The sequence below is a fragment of the Polyodon spathula genome, chromosome 13, assembly GCF_017654505.1.
Source record: "Polyodon spathula isolate WHYD16114869_AA chromosome 13, ASM1765450v1, whole genome shotgun sequence".
In the NCBI taxonomy this organism is placed as follows: Eukaryota; Metazoa; Chordata; class Actinopteri; order Acipenseriformes; family Polyodontidae; genus Polyodon; species Polyodon spathula.
The window spans coordinates 39478269-39490661 of record NC_054546.1 but is presented as its reverse complement, the minus strand read 5'-3'; positions in this window follow the sequence as shown (position 1 = coordinate 39490661).

Here is a 12393-nt window from a genome sequence, read left to right as displayed (position 1 = left end):
TTTTTTTTTTTTTAAATCAATTTTAAAGTTTTAAAGAACAAGAGTTTTCGTGTCTCTCTGTATGTTCAGGTCAGCACAGACAGGCTCCCACGCCTGCTGCACTGTGTAGAAAACTCGGTATACAGTTACAAATGTCATCTTTAACAGAATAAAACTGACCATTACAATTCTAAGCCATCAAAGTCGTTATGGTAACAATCTGATGCAGAAGTGTTAATTAACGTGTTTTGTGAGAAAATCAATATGGTGTTTAGCCTGCCATTAGTCTTATATACAATACGGTGAAAGAAATTGTGTTTTAAGGGACACAGAACACACACAAAAAAGCCTTCTGCACTGTTTAGGTCCCCCTGCTTTAAGTTTGGTCCCCTCCAAACATTTTTACAGAAAATGTAAACAAGTAGGGTACCTGTGTGTTTGTGTGTGTGTGTGTGTGTGTATATATATATATATATATATATATATATATATATATATATATATATATATATATATATATATATATATATATATATAACATTGGTAAGATTATAGGATATATAAATGTAAAATATTTATACTGAGACTTATTTGCAAGCCTATTGACTCTGGTGACTGAGTTGCAGCGAAAGGATCAGAATACAGTATACTCGCGTAACCATAGCAACAAATGTCTACAAGTCCTGAAGCAGTCACACCTTAGAGAGAACATATCCCAGTAAACCCCTATTTAAAAAACTGAGCTTTTAACTGAGCTCTGAAAAGCAATAATTTCAAACCTTTTCAGAATAACAATTATTGCCTCATATATTATTATATATATATATATATATATATATATATATATATATATATATATATATATATATATATATATATATATATATATATATATACTATATATATATATATAATAGATTATCTGATATGTGTATAGACACACACACCCACGTTTTTATCACGCTTCATTACAAGTAGAATGTGTATCTGTAAAGCACATTTCACATGACTGTGTACACAAAAATTTTATTAGCATACGGATTAGTTGGAAACCCAGTTCAAATTATTTGGCATCTCATCACTTCTATGAACTTCACTCCAAATATAAAATGGCCTTTCTCTAAAATAATGGGAAAATATACTATGTTCCATCTTTCAAGTTCAAGGTCTTCTGTCTTTAGCTGTCAGATCACCATTGCCATAAATCTCCGCCAATCAAAGTTATCTGTGGTGTGTTAAAGCATTAGGCTTTTTAGTAATAATTAGGTCTGGAGCCTTCTTAATCCTGTGGACTACACAGAGCATCAGTAAATCACTGTAGACTGTATGAAAAACAATGCATAGTAACGTCAGCACTATGTGGACAACATACAGACTGAAGGAAAAACGTCAGCTAATGGGCTGTCCTTTAATTTGTATATTCCCTCACTGAATTGTATCTTCAGTGGCACTGCATTGTCAATTGCAACAGTGGTAACAGTTTTATTCTCAATGGTAAACAAATGCACACTGGTTAGCCACCACTATACCAATTGCATTTGTTTTGTAAAACTAAAGACACTTCAAGTGTATTGTTTGTATTTGCAGTTTTTTTTTTATATATTATTATTTTTGGCTGTAAATATATTCAATTTACAGTAAATTATCTAAGAAGTACTAGACAAAGATGTTTTAATTATTGACAAGTGACAGAGATAATTGGAAATTAGAATATACACTTATGTCAGAACTATAGAAAGAAGATCAAACCGATTTTGTTTAAAAGCAGATATATTAAAATTTTATATCAACAAAAGACAGCTTGACTTAAGTGTGTCAGCATAGTATTTTTAAGGTATTGACAACAAGCTCAATTTCAGGGTATGATTCAATTTTCTATTTATGAGCAAAATACAAATAAATATTCAACATCTTTTAATCTCATCTGTGGAGTACATGCACCGAAATTACCATCTGTGAGTATTGCTTAGTTCTTTTGTAATTAATATTACAAAAATAAGTCCACCCTGTTTTATTCTGAACCTGATTTGTGAAGGTCCTTGTGAACATCTATTGTACAATTCCAGGCCTTTCAAAGTGATCTGAGCCCCAGATTTGTGGGATGATTGATTCAAAATTATGTTTCTTATTATGTATACGCAGCTGATTTGCAATGCTTTGAACATGTTAACCCATTTTTGTAGGCTGCTGGGTTCAAAACATGCTCCTGCTACACTCAGTGTGTTTCGTGTTGTTTTCAGTCAAGGTGCGGAATGCTCCAGTCATGAAGCAGCCCTCAGGAGTACTGAAAAAAAGGGGATTCAAGTATCTTGTCCAGAATTTGGTGGCGCTACAATCTAGGTTGAGTTTTTTGCAATCTGGAGCATGCTGGCTGGCTTGAGGCCCACACTGAGGGCTGCCTTTATGCTCCTGCAGATTATGGAGAAAAATCATTAGCTCTCAGAGCTACAATGAACCAGACTGGACAGGCACCAAATGGAGAATTCCCAGACTGCCTCGCCTCCAAGCTTCAGGATGTTTAGGTTCGGTGAATGGAATGGGGCGAGTGTGAATAATGGTTTGTCTCCAATACTGCAGTATACAGCAGAGTTCGACTTAAAATCACTGCAGGCAGTACAACCTAAACCTGTACAACATGACTTGGTGCAGAATGACAATTACCTTTTTAAAAAAACCGAATGTTCTAACTGTAATGAACAGCTGGACCTAAAAGTCACCGATTGAGACCCTGGAAAGCTATTTAGAGCAGTTTAGTCTGCGCTGCCTTCCACTATCATTTAGCTTCCTCCATAAGCTTCACTGACCTTTTCAAGAAGTAGGTGTTGCTTCACATATTCTGCAGCCTTCCTCCCCCTCTATTCAAGGGGTGCAATTACATGTGTCATTGTATGCTTTTAAATCTCGTACTATAGCATTAGGAAAAAACACAGCAGGAGCTAATGGTCTAAAGAGCTCTATCATGTAACTAAACGTTTGGAGTGATGCTAGTGATGCTTCTGTTGTTTGCAGTGTGTGTGTGTTTTTATTACTGTGGCAAGAGCAGAATGTCATTGCAAAAATTTGAAATTAGATTATATCATTGCAATAGGGCTCCATCTCTGGCGTTGCCCAGATTTATCCAGATTTGTATCATAAAGGATACACTTCAGAATACAAGTACTTCACAATACTTACACTTGTTACATTTTTTAATAAACATACTTACAATACAAAAAACTACCTGAAATTTGAAAACAAAAACTTTGCTAAATACATGTTGTTAATGTATGGAGTACCTAACAATCACAGAATGATGTGCTTGACACATTAAGTAAATATTAGTTTATATAAATGTAGTTAATGTACCGTAGTTATTTTGAAATGCATCCGTTGCTTTTTGCAACACTAACAGTTGATTTTCCTTTCATAAAAATGGTGTCCAGTTGTCATAATGTACCTCAAAAATATAGCCAAATAAAATATTAAATTGCAGAACAAAATTTGACTTTGTAAAGTTGTTTGGTGTGAAATCAATTAAACTATAATATATATATATATATATATTAATATATATGTATATATTTATATATATATATATATATATATATATATATATATATTTTGTATACATTACCAGTGGTCATTTAGGACATTTCTGCATACTCTAAGATTTATAGTATGTTCTACAAGAAGTATAATTAAAGTACCAGATTGCTAGAAATAAGCACTGATAGTGATGATCCACTTTATAAGTCTCATTGACACTTGCTCAGGCATGTCAGGTTTAAATCCATTTCAAACTTGAAGGTTTCGAAATGCTAAATGAGAAACTATTTATGGATTTATTTTTTCAAGTTTATAAATCGAAATTTAACTTGAATATTTTAACAAACTTGATACCAACTGAATATGTCTGAACACGAAATGAATGTTGCAAACTAGTGATCTACTGTAGCAAACTGTAGTGGGAGACTTAATGTCCAGATTGTATGACAAACTTAGTACTATAAGTAAGAATTAAATACCAGTACAATACTAGGTTAGGTTATGCAGCGCATTTCCTACCACATTTAAAGATAAGAAAAAGGTTAGGGTTAGAGTTAGGGTTAGGGTTAGGGCCAGGGCTAGGGTTACTTGTAAACTTTCATTTTTTTTTTGCGGCTGTTGCACTGTTTCTGCCCTGGCAGTCCAAGTCTTGAGTACTGCCCCTAACACTTCACTTCACCGACTGCATGGCAGTAACTTGCGCAGCTACTTTGTAGTTACAGTATAATTATAAGCACTTCAAATAAAGTGTGTACGAACATTCTTTTCATTAAAAGAGAAAATCACCCTGGCAATCGTAAAGCTGGAAATAAAGCTACTGCTACAGAAATCAGTATGTAGATGTGTAATCTGTGAATGCTGTGATGGGTCAAGCAGAAATGACTCAACCAAATGTGTGATTAACAAGATTTACAAATCATTGTTGCATCCTCTCTGCTTTTGAAAGTTTTGTTGTTGTTGTTGTTAATGATAAGACAGCTGGCTTGGGTTTGATTAGTGGGTAGCAAAGAGGGAGAACGTTCTTAATTGCACATTTGTAACTGATATTTTCACAAAGAATTCCGCAGATGATAAAGCACAGCTGCATGTTATTGATTTATTTTTTTTAAATTTGATTAATTTATTTTTTTTATCAAAGGACAGTCCATATGAATTAACTTAAATTAGATTAATTTTGGACATTCTTGCTGCCCCCACCCTTTTCACTTAGCAAGCTTCACATGCAGTTCCAGTTTGCAAGTAACAGTAAATATGATACAAAATAACCGTATTCACACATTTGGAAACAAAAACCACTTTCATTAATTTGAAGCTTCTACAGTACTAGTATTACACTGAAAAAAAAAAAGTCTCTTTCTGTTCTTTCTCGTTTAATCTTCTGGTCACCCAAGCTTTTTTAAGTTCCACAGCTGAGTCACATTCCTTGTGTCACCACAATGTATTAGTCATTACATTTGTGCGGAAAAAATAAAAAAAAGACTCCTACTGTTCCACCTGCTGAAGGAGAATGACATTACAGTATCCCTGTAATGCTTTGTGAAAAATACCGTCCGATGCCTCCGGAAATTAAACCAGAGGCTTCACATTTAGAGTTCAGACATAGTTAGGCTACTTCACCACCATATGCCTTCCTCAATCACAAATCATAATTTGTCTGAACTTTCAAATCCCATGGCCCCAACCTTAACAGCTTGCAGCTGAAACCAAAAAACGGTGTGTTCTTGAAACTTGATGTACCATTTTTAGGAATCAAAAAGCTTAACACGCACACACACACACACACTCTCTTTCTCTTTCTTTCCTAACCTGACCACTGCAATGGATTCAGCGAATAATGCCAGGGTATTCTGAAATTATAATGGTACTGATGCTTCAAGAACATGGCGTACAATAAAGTATTACACTCTGGGAGGAAATGTGGGTTCCAGAAATATTTCTATATTCTCTCAGTCATATACAGTACTACCAACCCCTCAAACTTCAATAGCAGCCACTGCATGGAGATGCTCTACTTATATTTCCAGTTGTGGCTAAGCTGATGTCACACATTACTAATTCCCCTGCATTGCATTGGGACTATTCTTGGTAAACAGAATGAGCTTTGCTCTCACAATTACCCCAATATGACTCAGTCAGGACCAAGGGGAAGGCAATTTCAGGTAACAGGATTCAGATTTTTTGTTTTTCATTTTATTTTTAATTCACTAGGCTACAAGACAACAAGAACAGAAATCACAAAATGTCATGAAAATTAAATTTGAAGCTACTTAATCTTTAATATACAGCAGTGTGGAACATTTCAAAACTTATGATATCCTTTATATACTTACCTGCATGAAAACCTCAGGGTCTGAGAATTTCAATTTCCAGGCATCAAATAAATCTGCATTTACAATGATACAACCTCAGTTACTAATATGGAGGCAGTTTGCAGTCGACTGCTGTCACACAGAGCATTACAGTTATGTGCTGTTTCTCATTTCCAGTCATGAAGATTACTCACACCTGTTTTTCACCTAATCTGTGAACTGCTATGTCGAAATATACGGGGTCTGATCAGCATGTCCAATCTGCCCGAGCTGGTACTGTGTTAGAAATGAGCCTAATAACAAAACGCTGAAATTGTAAAAGCTTCTCTTCTAACTCCTCTGGAAGCTAATGACGCTTCTTTGAAAATGGTTGCCTGTATGTCATGGATGGTTCAAGATCAGACAGTAACGTTTTGGTTCATCTTCTTTCAGCGGTAAAGGAGACAGGGGTATTGCTGCAGAACGAAGGCTCCCACAGTGTAGCTCACACAGGGTAGTGCTGCGTGTGCAACTCGTAATAGACATCATCATTATATGATGCAGCCTGATCACACGATAAGGTGATAAATGTAGGTACTAAAACAACGTTAATTTCATAACAATATCCTAACCCTAAACCTATGGTTCGTGGGGTATTATGGTCACGTGGTAGGGGTGTCATGGGTCAATGAAGCACTATGAAAATTACGAGCTGTGTGAGGAACGCTGTGGGAGCCTTCGTTCTGCAGCTAGATACTCTTGTATCTCATTGCCATAGTCAGTACACACCCTAATTGCACCCCCCCCCCATCCCACCCCCCATGCTGCATTTCCATGTTTTTGTAAAACCCAAGTTCTTTGGTACCATTTCACCATACAAGCTGGACCAAATTAATTCAGGCTGAGCAGAAAATATGTCACTAATCATAGACTCACGGGTCTTAGCAACAATCTTTAAAGCCAGTGTCAGTTGCAAATTATGATTAGAAAAAAAACAAAATAATAGCTTACCTGTACTTGAACTTTAAAAAAACAAACAAAAAAAAAACAATTTAACATGACAGCACATTATGCAACATGGAATCATGTTATCACAGATTATTGTTTGGGGAGATCGGGTCATTCAAAATCAGCTTCAAGGATCTTTTTGAAATCCAAAAGTGTTTCAAAATATAAGTCAAGTTCTACTCTCTATGGGTGTGAGTAGGAATGAGTAGGACCACAATAACAAAAGTGGAAACGATCTCAAAACATTCCACTATTATGACAGATCAGATGTGATTTTAGAACATCGTCCAGTATCACAAGACAGTCTGCAGTGAATTTTCTAGAAAAGTATCCATTGTCGTGTTCGGTGATAACAATGTTACAAAGTCAGTAACGACGATACAGTAATCTGGTTACTATCTGGCCACCTCTCACAACGACATGAGTGACTATAAACCCTGGAAACGCTATTTTTTTAGCCAACTCACGTTGTGCCTCAACTCGAGTTTTGCAAAATTCAAGCTAACTCGGGAGCGTTTGAGTGCACTCGAGTTGGCTTGACTATGGAAACAAGGTATTGGTAAAGGTTGCTACCCACCAGACACGATGCGACACACGAAACTGTGCAACGATGCGACAAAATGAATAGAACCTCTGTCACAAGTGACGCAATAGGTGATGTGGGAGCGACACCAGGGTGACACTGGAGTTACACAAAATAAAAAGCACTGAATCCTATTTTTTGTGATTTGTCGTGTGACAACTAGGGAATTAACCAATCAGAGAACAGCTTCAATGAACATGGTCCAGCAGGGTGAAGCAGTATCCAGAATAACAGGAAAAAATAATGCTATTGAAAAAATACCCACAGCTTTTTGACAAAGGTCACTGCAATTATAAAGATACTCCATTGGAAGACAATATATGGGAGAGCATTTCGAAGGAACTGGATAAGCCTGGTATGTATGATTTATTGCCATATATGTTAAAATACCGTCAGAGAAGACACTCACACTTTCCACATCATGTTGACGAATATGTACCAGTCTTGATCATAGTTTTGTCAATAGCAATTTATCTTGTCAAGCAATATCTTGTTGGCCAATGAAAAATCGCACCACGTCTGGTGTGGCAGCCTTAAGTCACATTGCTGCTTGTATATTCGGGCAGTGATGTCTTTGTTCGTCTTTTCTCTGCAGTCAATCACGTTGCTGTTTGTGTATTCGGACAGCGATGTCTTTGTTTGTCTTTTCTCTGCAGTCAGTCACATTGCTGCTTGTATATTCGGGCAGTGATGTCTTTGTTCCTCTTTTCTCTGCAGTCAGTCATGTTGCTGTTTGTGTATTCGGGCAGTGATGTTTTTGTTCATCTTTTCTCTGCAGTCAGTCACATTGCTTGTATATTCGGGCAGTGATGTCTTTGTTCGTCTTATGTTCGTCTTTTCTCTGCAGTAAGTCACATTGCTGCTTGTGTATTCGGGCACTGACGTCATTGTTCGTCTTTTGTTCGTCTTTTCTCTGCAGTAAGTCACATTGCTGTTTGTGTATTCAGGCACTGACGTCTTTGTTCGTCTTTTCTCTGCAGTCCGTCACATTGCTTTGTGTATTCGGGGCAGTGACGTCTTTTGTTGGCGATTCTACTACATGCATCACTATACCATACTCGAATTTAAGATGCAGGCTATTTTTGAGAATAAAAAAATTCTTTAAAAAGTGTGACTTCAATTCAAAGGAATACGATATTTGAAATGAATTACATGTGTGGCCTATTAAAGTCATCAATTAAATTAGATAATCACAAATTGTACTATCTTATTTTCCAAGATTTTCAGTTACAGTGGTTTGATTTCATATACACAAAGCAATGGGGTGTTCTAATACATTTGCACACTACTGTATGTACACAAATCAATTTAAATAGTTTATTTGAAAATATCTTACAATTAGAAAGCACCAAGCAGGTGTTATTAAAACCATTTTTAGAGCAAAAATGATTTCTGCTGGGCACACCACAATTAAGCCAAGGATGCCCAGTTATTTTGTATGAGCAATTTCAATTTGGCAAAAGGTTTCCCATTGTGAAACAGGAAATTTGCAGAAGTAACTATAATTTAATTTTTAAAGTACTTTTAACACCTCCATAAAAATTTCAAATAAATGTCTGTAAAACTTATTTCCACATGAATAATAGCTTTATGACTGTCAACTCAGTTTCTCGCTGCTGTGGTATAAGATTTGCAGTGGGTGTGCAGGTACATGACCGACTAGGTCTAAAAATGGTTCATATATTTACAATAAACGTCAATGTCTTCAATGAAATGCTTTAGTAACACTGTATATGCTACCATTAAGGGTTTTATAGATAAAATAGGTTTTCTTTGTAATGTTGTGTGCATCTTTTCAACAGCATGACCTTCTTAAATTGATAATGGGGTCAAACCACCCCTTACTGGCTCTATCCATTAAGCCTTCATTTGTCAAATAAAATTAAAAAGGAGTTACAAGTCTGAGTGTACCTCTGTGAAGCTGAAACAAATTACTGCCACCTAATTAAATCCTGATTTCAAAGATGTGGTCAGAAGAAACCGTTCTCTTTTGGTAAAGTCAACAACAGTCACATGTCCTCCTTTCACCGTCACATTAAGAGGACATTTGGTTATGCAGTGTTCCAGACAAGCTTTTAAATAAATGTAGTTCCATAACCCTTTATTTATGTGAGTATCCAATACCTTTTACCTCTATCTGCATTTAAAAAAAAAAAATGTTGCCAGAATACATTAAATGTGAAATAATGAGTGCAGACGTCTCATTGAAAACAGATAACATTGAGAATCCTCTTGTTGAGTTCTATTCACTGGCAGTGTTCGGCTTCCATAATTTTTGATAAAAACATAACAGTTATATACAGAAAATGTTATGACTAATGACCACATACAGTGATTGGACTACAAGGCAATTGATGCTAAAATAGCATGTTGATGTCATAACTCACTTAAAGTAAGGGATTTGATGAAATATCAATCCCTTTTTTATTGTTATTGTCTGCTTGTGGAATAAGGGTATTCACTAATATTACATTATAGACCATTTACCATACACACACTACCTACCATCAAGTACTGTGACAATATTGAGATAATTCTGAATGGGTAGCCTATTGGATGTCTTCTTGACTCTTCTAATTGACTGGAAGCAAGTATAAAGAAACAAGAAAGGATGTTAAATTGCTTGTTTATTCTGGATGACTGCAGCTTAGACAAGTAGATTTCAGGGTGAGCTAAAATAATGGCAAGAGACAGGAGGGATCCGGAAAAACACTTACCAGAAGTGTGAATAAGTGGCTTTCTCACCGTCTGATTAAACTGCATGTAACTCATGCAATTCTGCTGGAAATGCTTTGGATTTAATATAAGGAGCAAATAACATGACAGGATCAAATAGTTCACATTCCTGTAAGTATCTCACATACGGCTTGTGATAATACATTAATAACAACTGACACTGTTTTTATTAAAGGAAAAAAACTGTTGATGTAAAAATGTGTCTTGGAGATGCAGGTAACCAATTTCACTGCTTGATTTCCAGATAGTAAAATGTTTCATAAGTTTTGAATTGACCCCTGAAGTGGCTGTCCTTCTTTTGAAAGCAATGGCTTCCTGTAGAAGCTGGTGGTGTAGTTGGCAAATCCCATGCCCTCTCCCTGAAGACAGCAGTTCAAATCCAGCCTGTGGAGGTGAGTTCCTGAGGTAAGACCCCCCCACCCCCCCACCTGCACTTTTCTATCCCCTCTTTCTTCTCCCTCCACAGCACAGGTCTTCTCCTTCTCCATCTGTGGGATCACAACCAACATCATTACTGACCTCAGGAACTCACCTCTGCAAGCTGGATTCAAATTGTCATCTTCAGAGAGAGGCTATGGGATTAGCCCACTGCATCACCAGCTCCTATAGGAAATCCCCACCCCACAAGACTACAAGGTCAATTAACCCGTTTTTTGAAAATAAATGAAGGAATCACCCATGCTCAATCAACAATGCTAACGATCCAGCTGACTCACCTGCAGCGTCAAACACATTATCACATTTTGTGATGTGGACCTTGGGATAAGCAGTGATTCTCAACTTCGTTCACAGTTTTTTTCTCAATCGCTCAAACACATTTCTTGAAACAATAGCCTATGTTACTAAAACAGACAACACACGAATCAGAAACAGTCTTGTGGTTTGCAAAACTTAAAAAACCCTTTGCAAACTGCAATAATGCTTTCAAATCTCAAAGTACATGTCTCAAAATCAAATATTCGCATGGAAATAATACATTTGTCATTAAATGAAAAGCTCACATTATCAAGCATTTCACAAAGGAGCAATGAATTCAGAATATAAACATCAAAATGTTTAACCCTTTTTAGTAATTTTTTCCTCATACCATTTCTGCCTGTTTACTCTTCTTACTTTATAGGAAATTGTGTAATGTGACTACACATGTTACCTATAAGTGTATATATTTTTTTTTTCAGTAGACTTAACCCCAGATGACCCAGTCATCTCTGAAAACTTGTACATAAAATCATAGTTTATTATATTTACAACAGAAAACAAACTTTTTTTTTTTTTCAACAAAAAGGGATTTTCCAGGTATTCAACATCCAGCCTCTGATTTCTGACAGGCCACATGTTCTCATCAAATCACAGAGAATGTTTTCTCTGGCCATACAAAAAAGCAACCTGCATGGCGGATGGAACCCTTGACATGCTTCCCCCATGGCCTGTAGAAATGTTGTCTGCTCATGGGGATTACGGTCAGACACTTTCCAGCGCAAGGCGGAAAAAAACTCCTCTATGGGGCTCAGGAAGGGAGAGTAGGGAGGGAGGAACACCATTGAGGAGCGAGCATGAGCTTCAAACCACCCTCGGACAAGCTCAGAGTGGTGGAAGCTGACATCGTCCCACACAATGACAAAGTTTGTCAGCTCTGGCCCTTCCAGCACTCTCTCTTCCGGGGGAGAAGACGTCCACACATTGAGTCTAGGAACACCTGCAGGCGTGCTGTGTTATATGGGCCTATGTTGGCATTATGGAAGATTACAACATTTCTAGAAATGGCAGCACACATGGTTATATTTCCTCCACAATAACTAATGAGATTTCATCCATATCTCCTTTTTTGGTCACGCTGAAACCAGCCTCATCCACAAATATTAATGTGGAGCAACACTGGCATCAAGCTCCAGTATTGTCTGAAAAAAAAAAAGTATATCACAAATTACACAATGTCAAGATTATAGTAAACTCCATATTGTTAGTCTAACCATTACAGTAGTGTATATATGTGTGTGTGTGTGTATGTTTATTACAGTAAAGAATGCAGTGAATGACTTACTTGTACATACTGATAATGCGGCTCCTTTACCCTATCAGGGTTCCTCTCATATGGCAACTTATACACTTGTTTCTTTTTAATTTGGTTTCTCTTTAGGACATGGCCAACAGTTGTCAAACTCAGACGGTTAATATTTGGAAATGTATCATTGTCCTGATTGAACCTGCTCTGAATGTCTTTTAGACAGATGGCATTGTTTGCAATGCCCATGTCCACTGTTGCAGTCTCCTGTT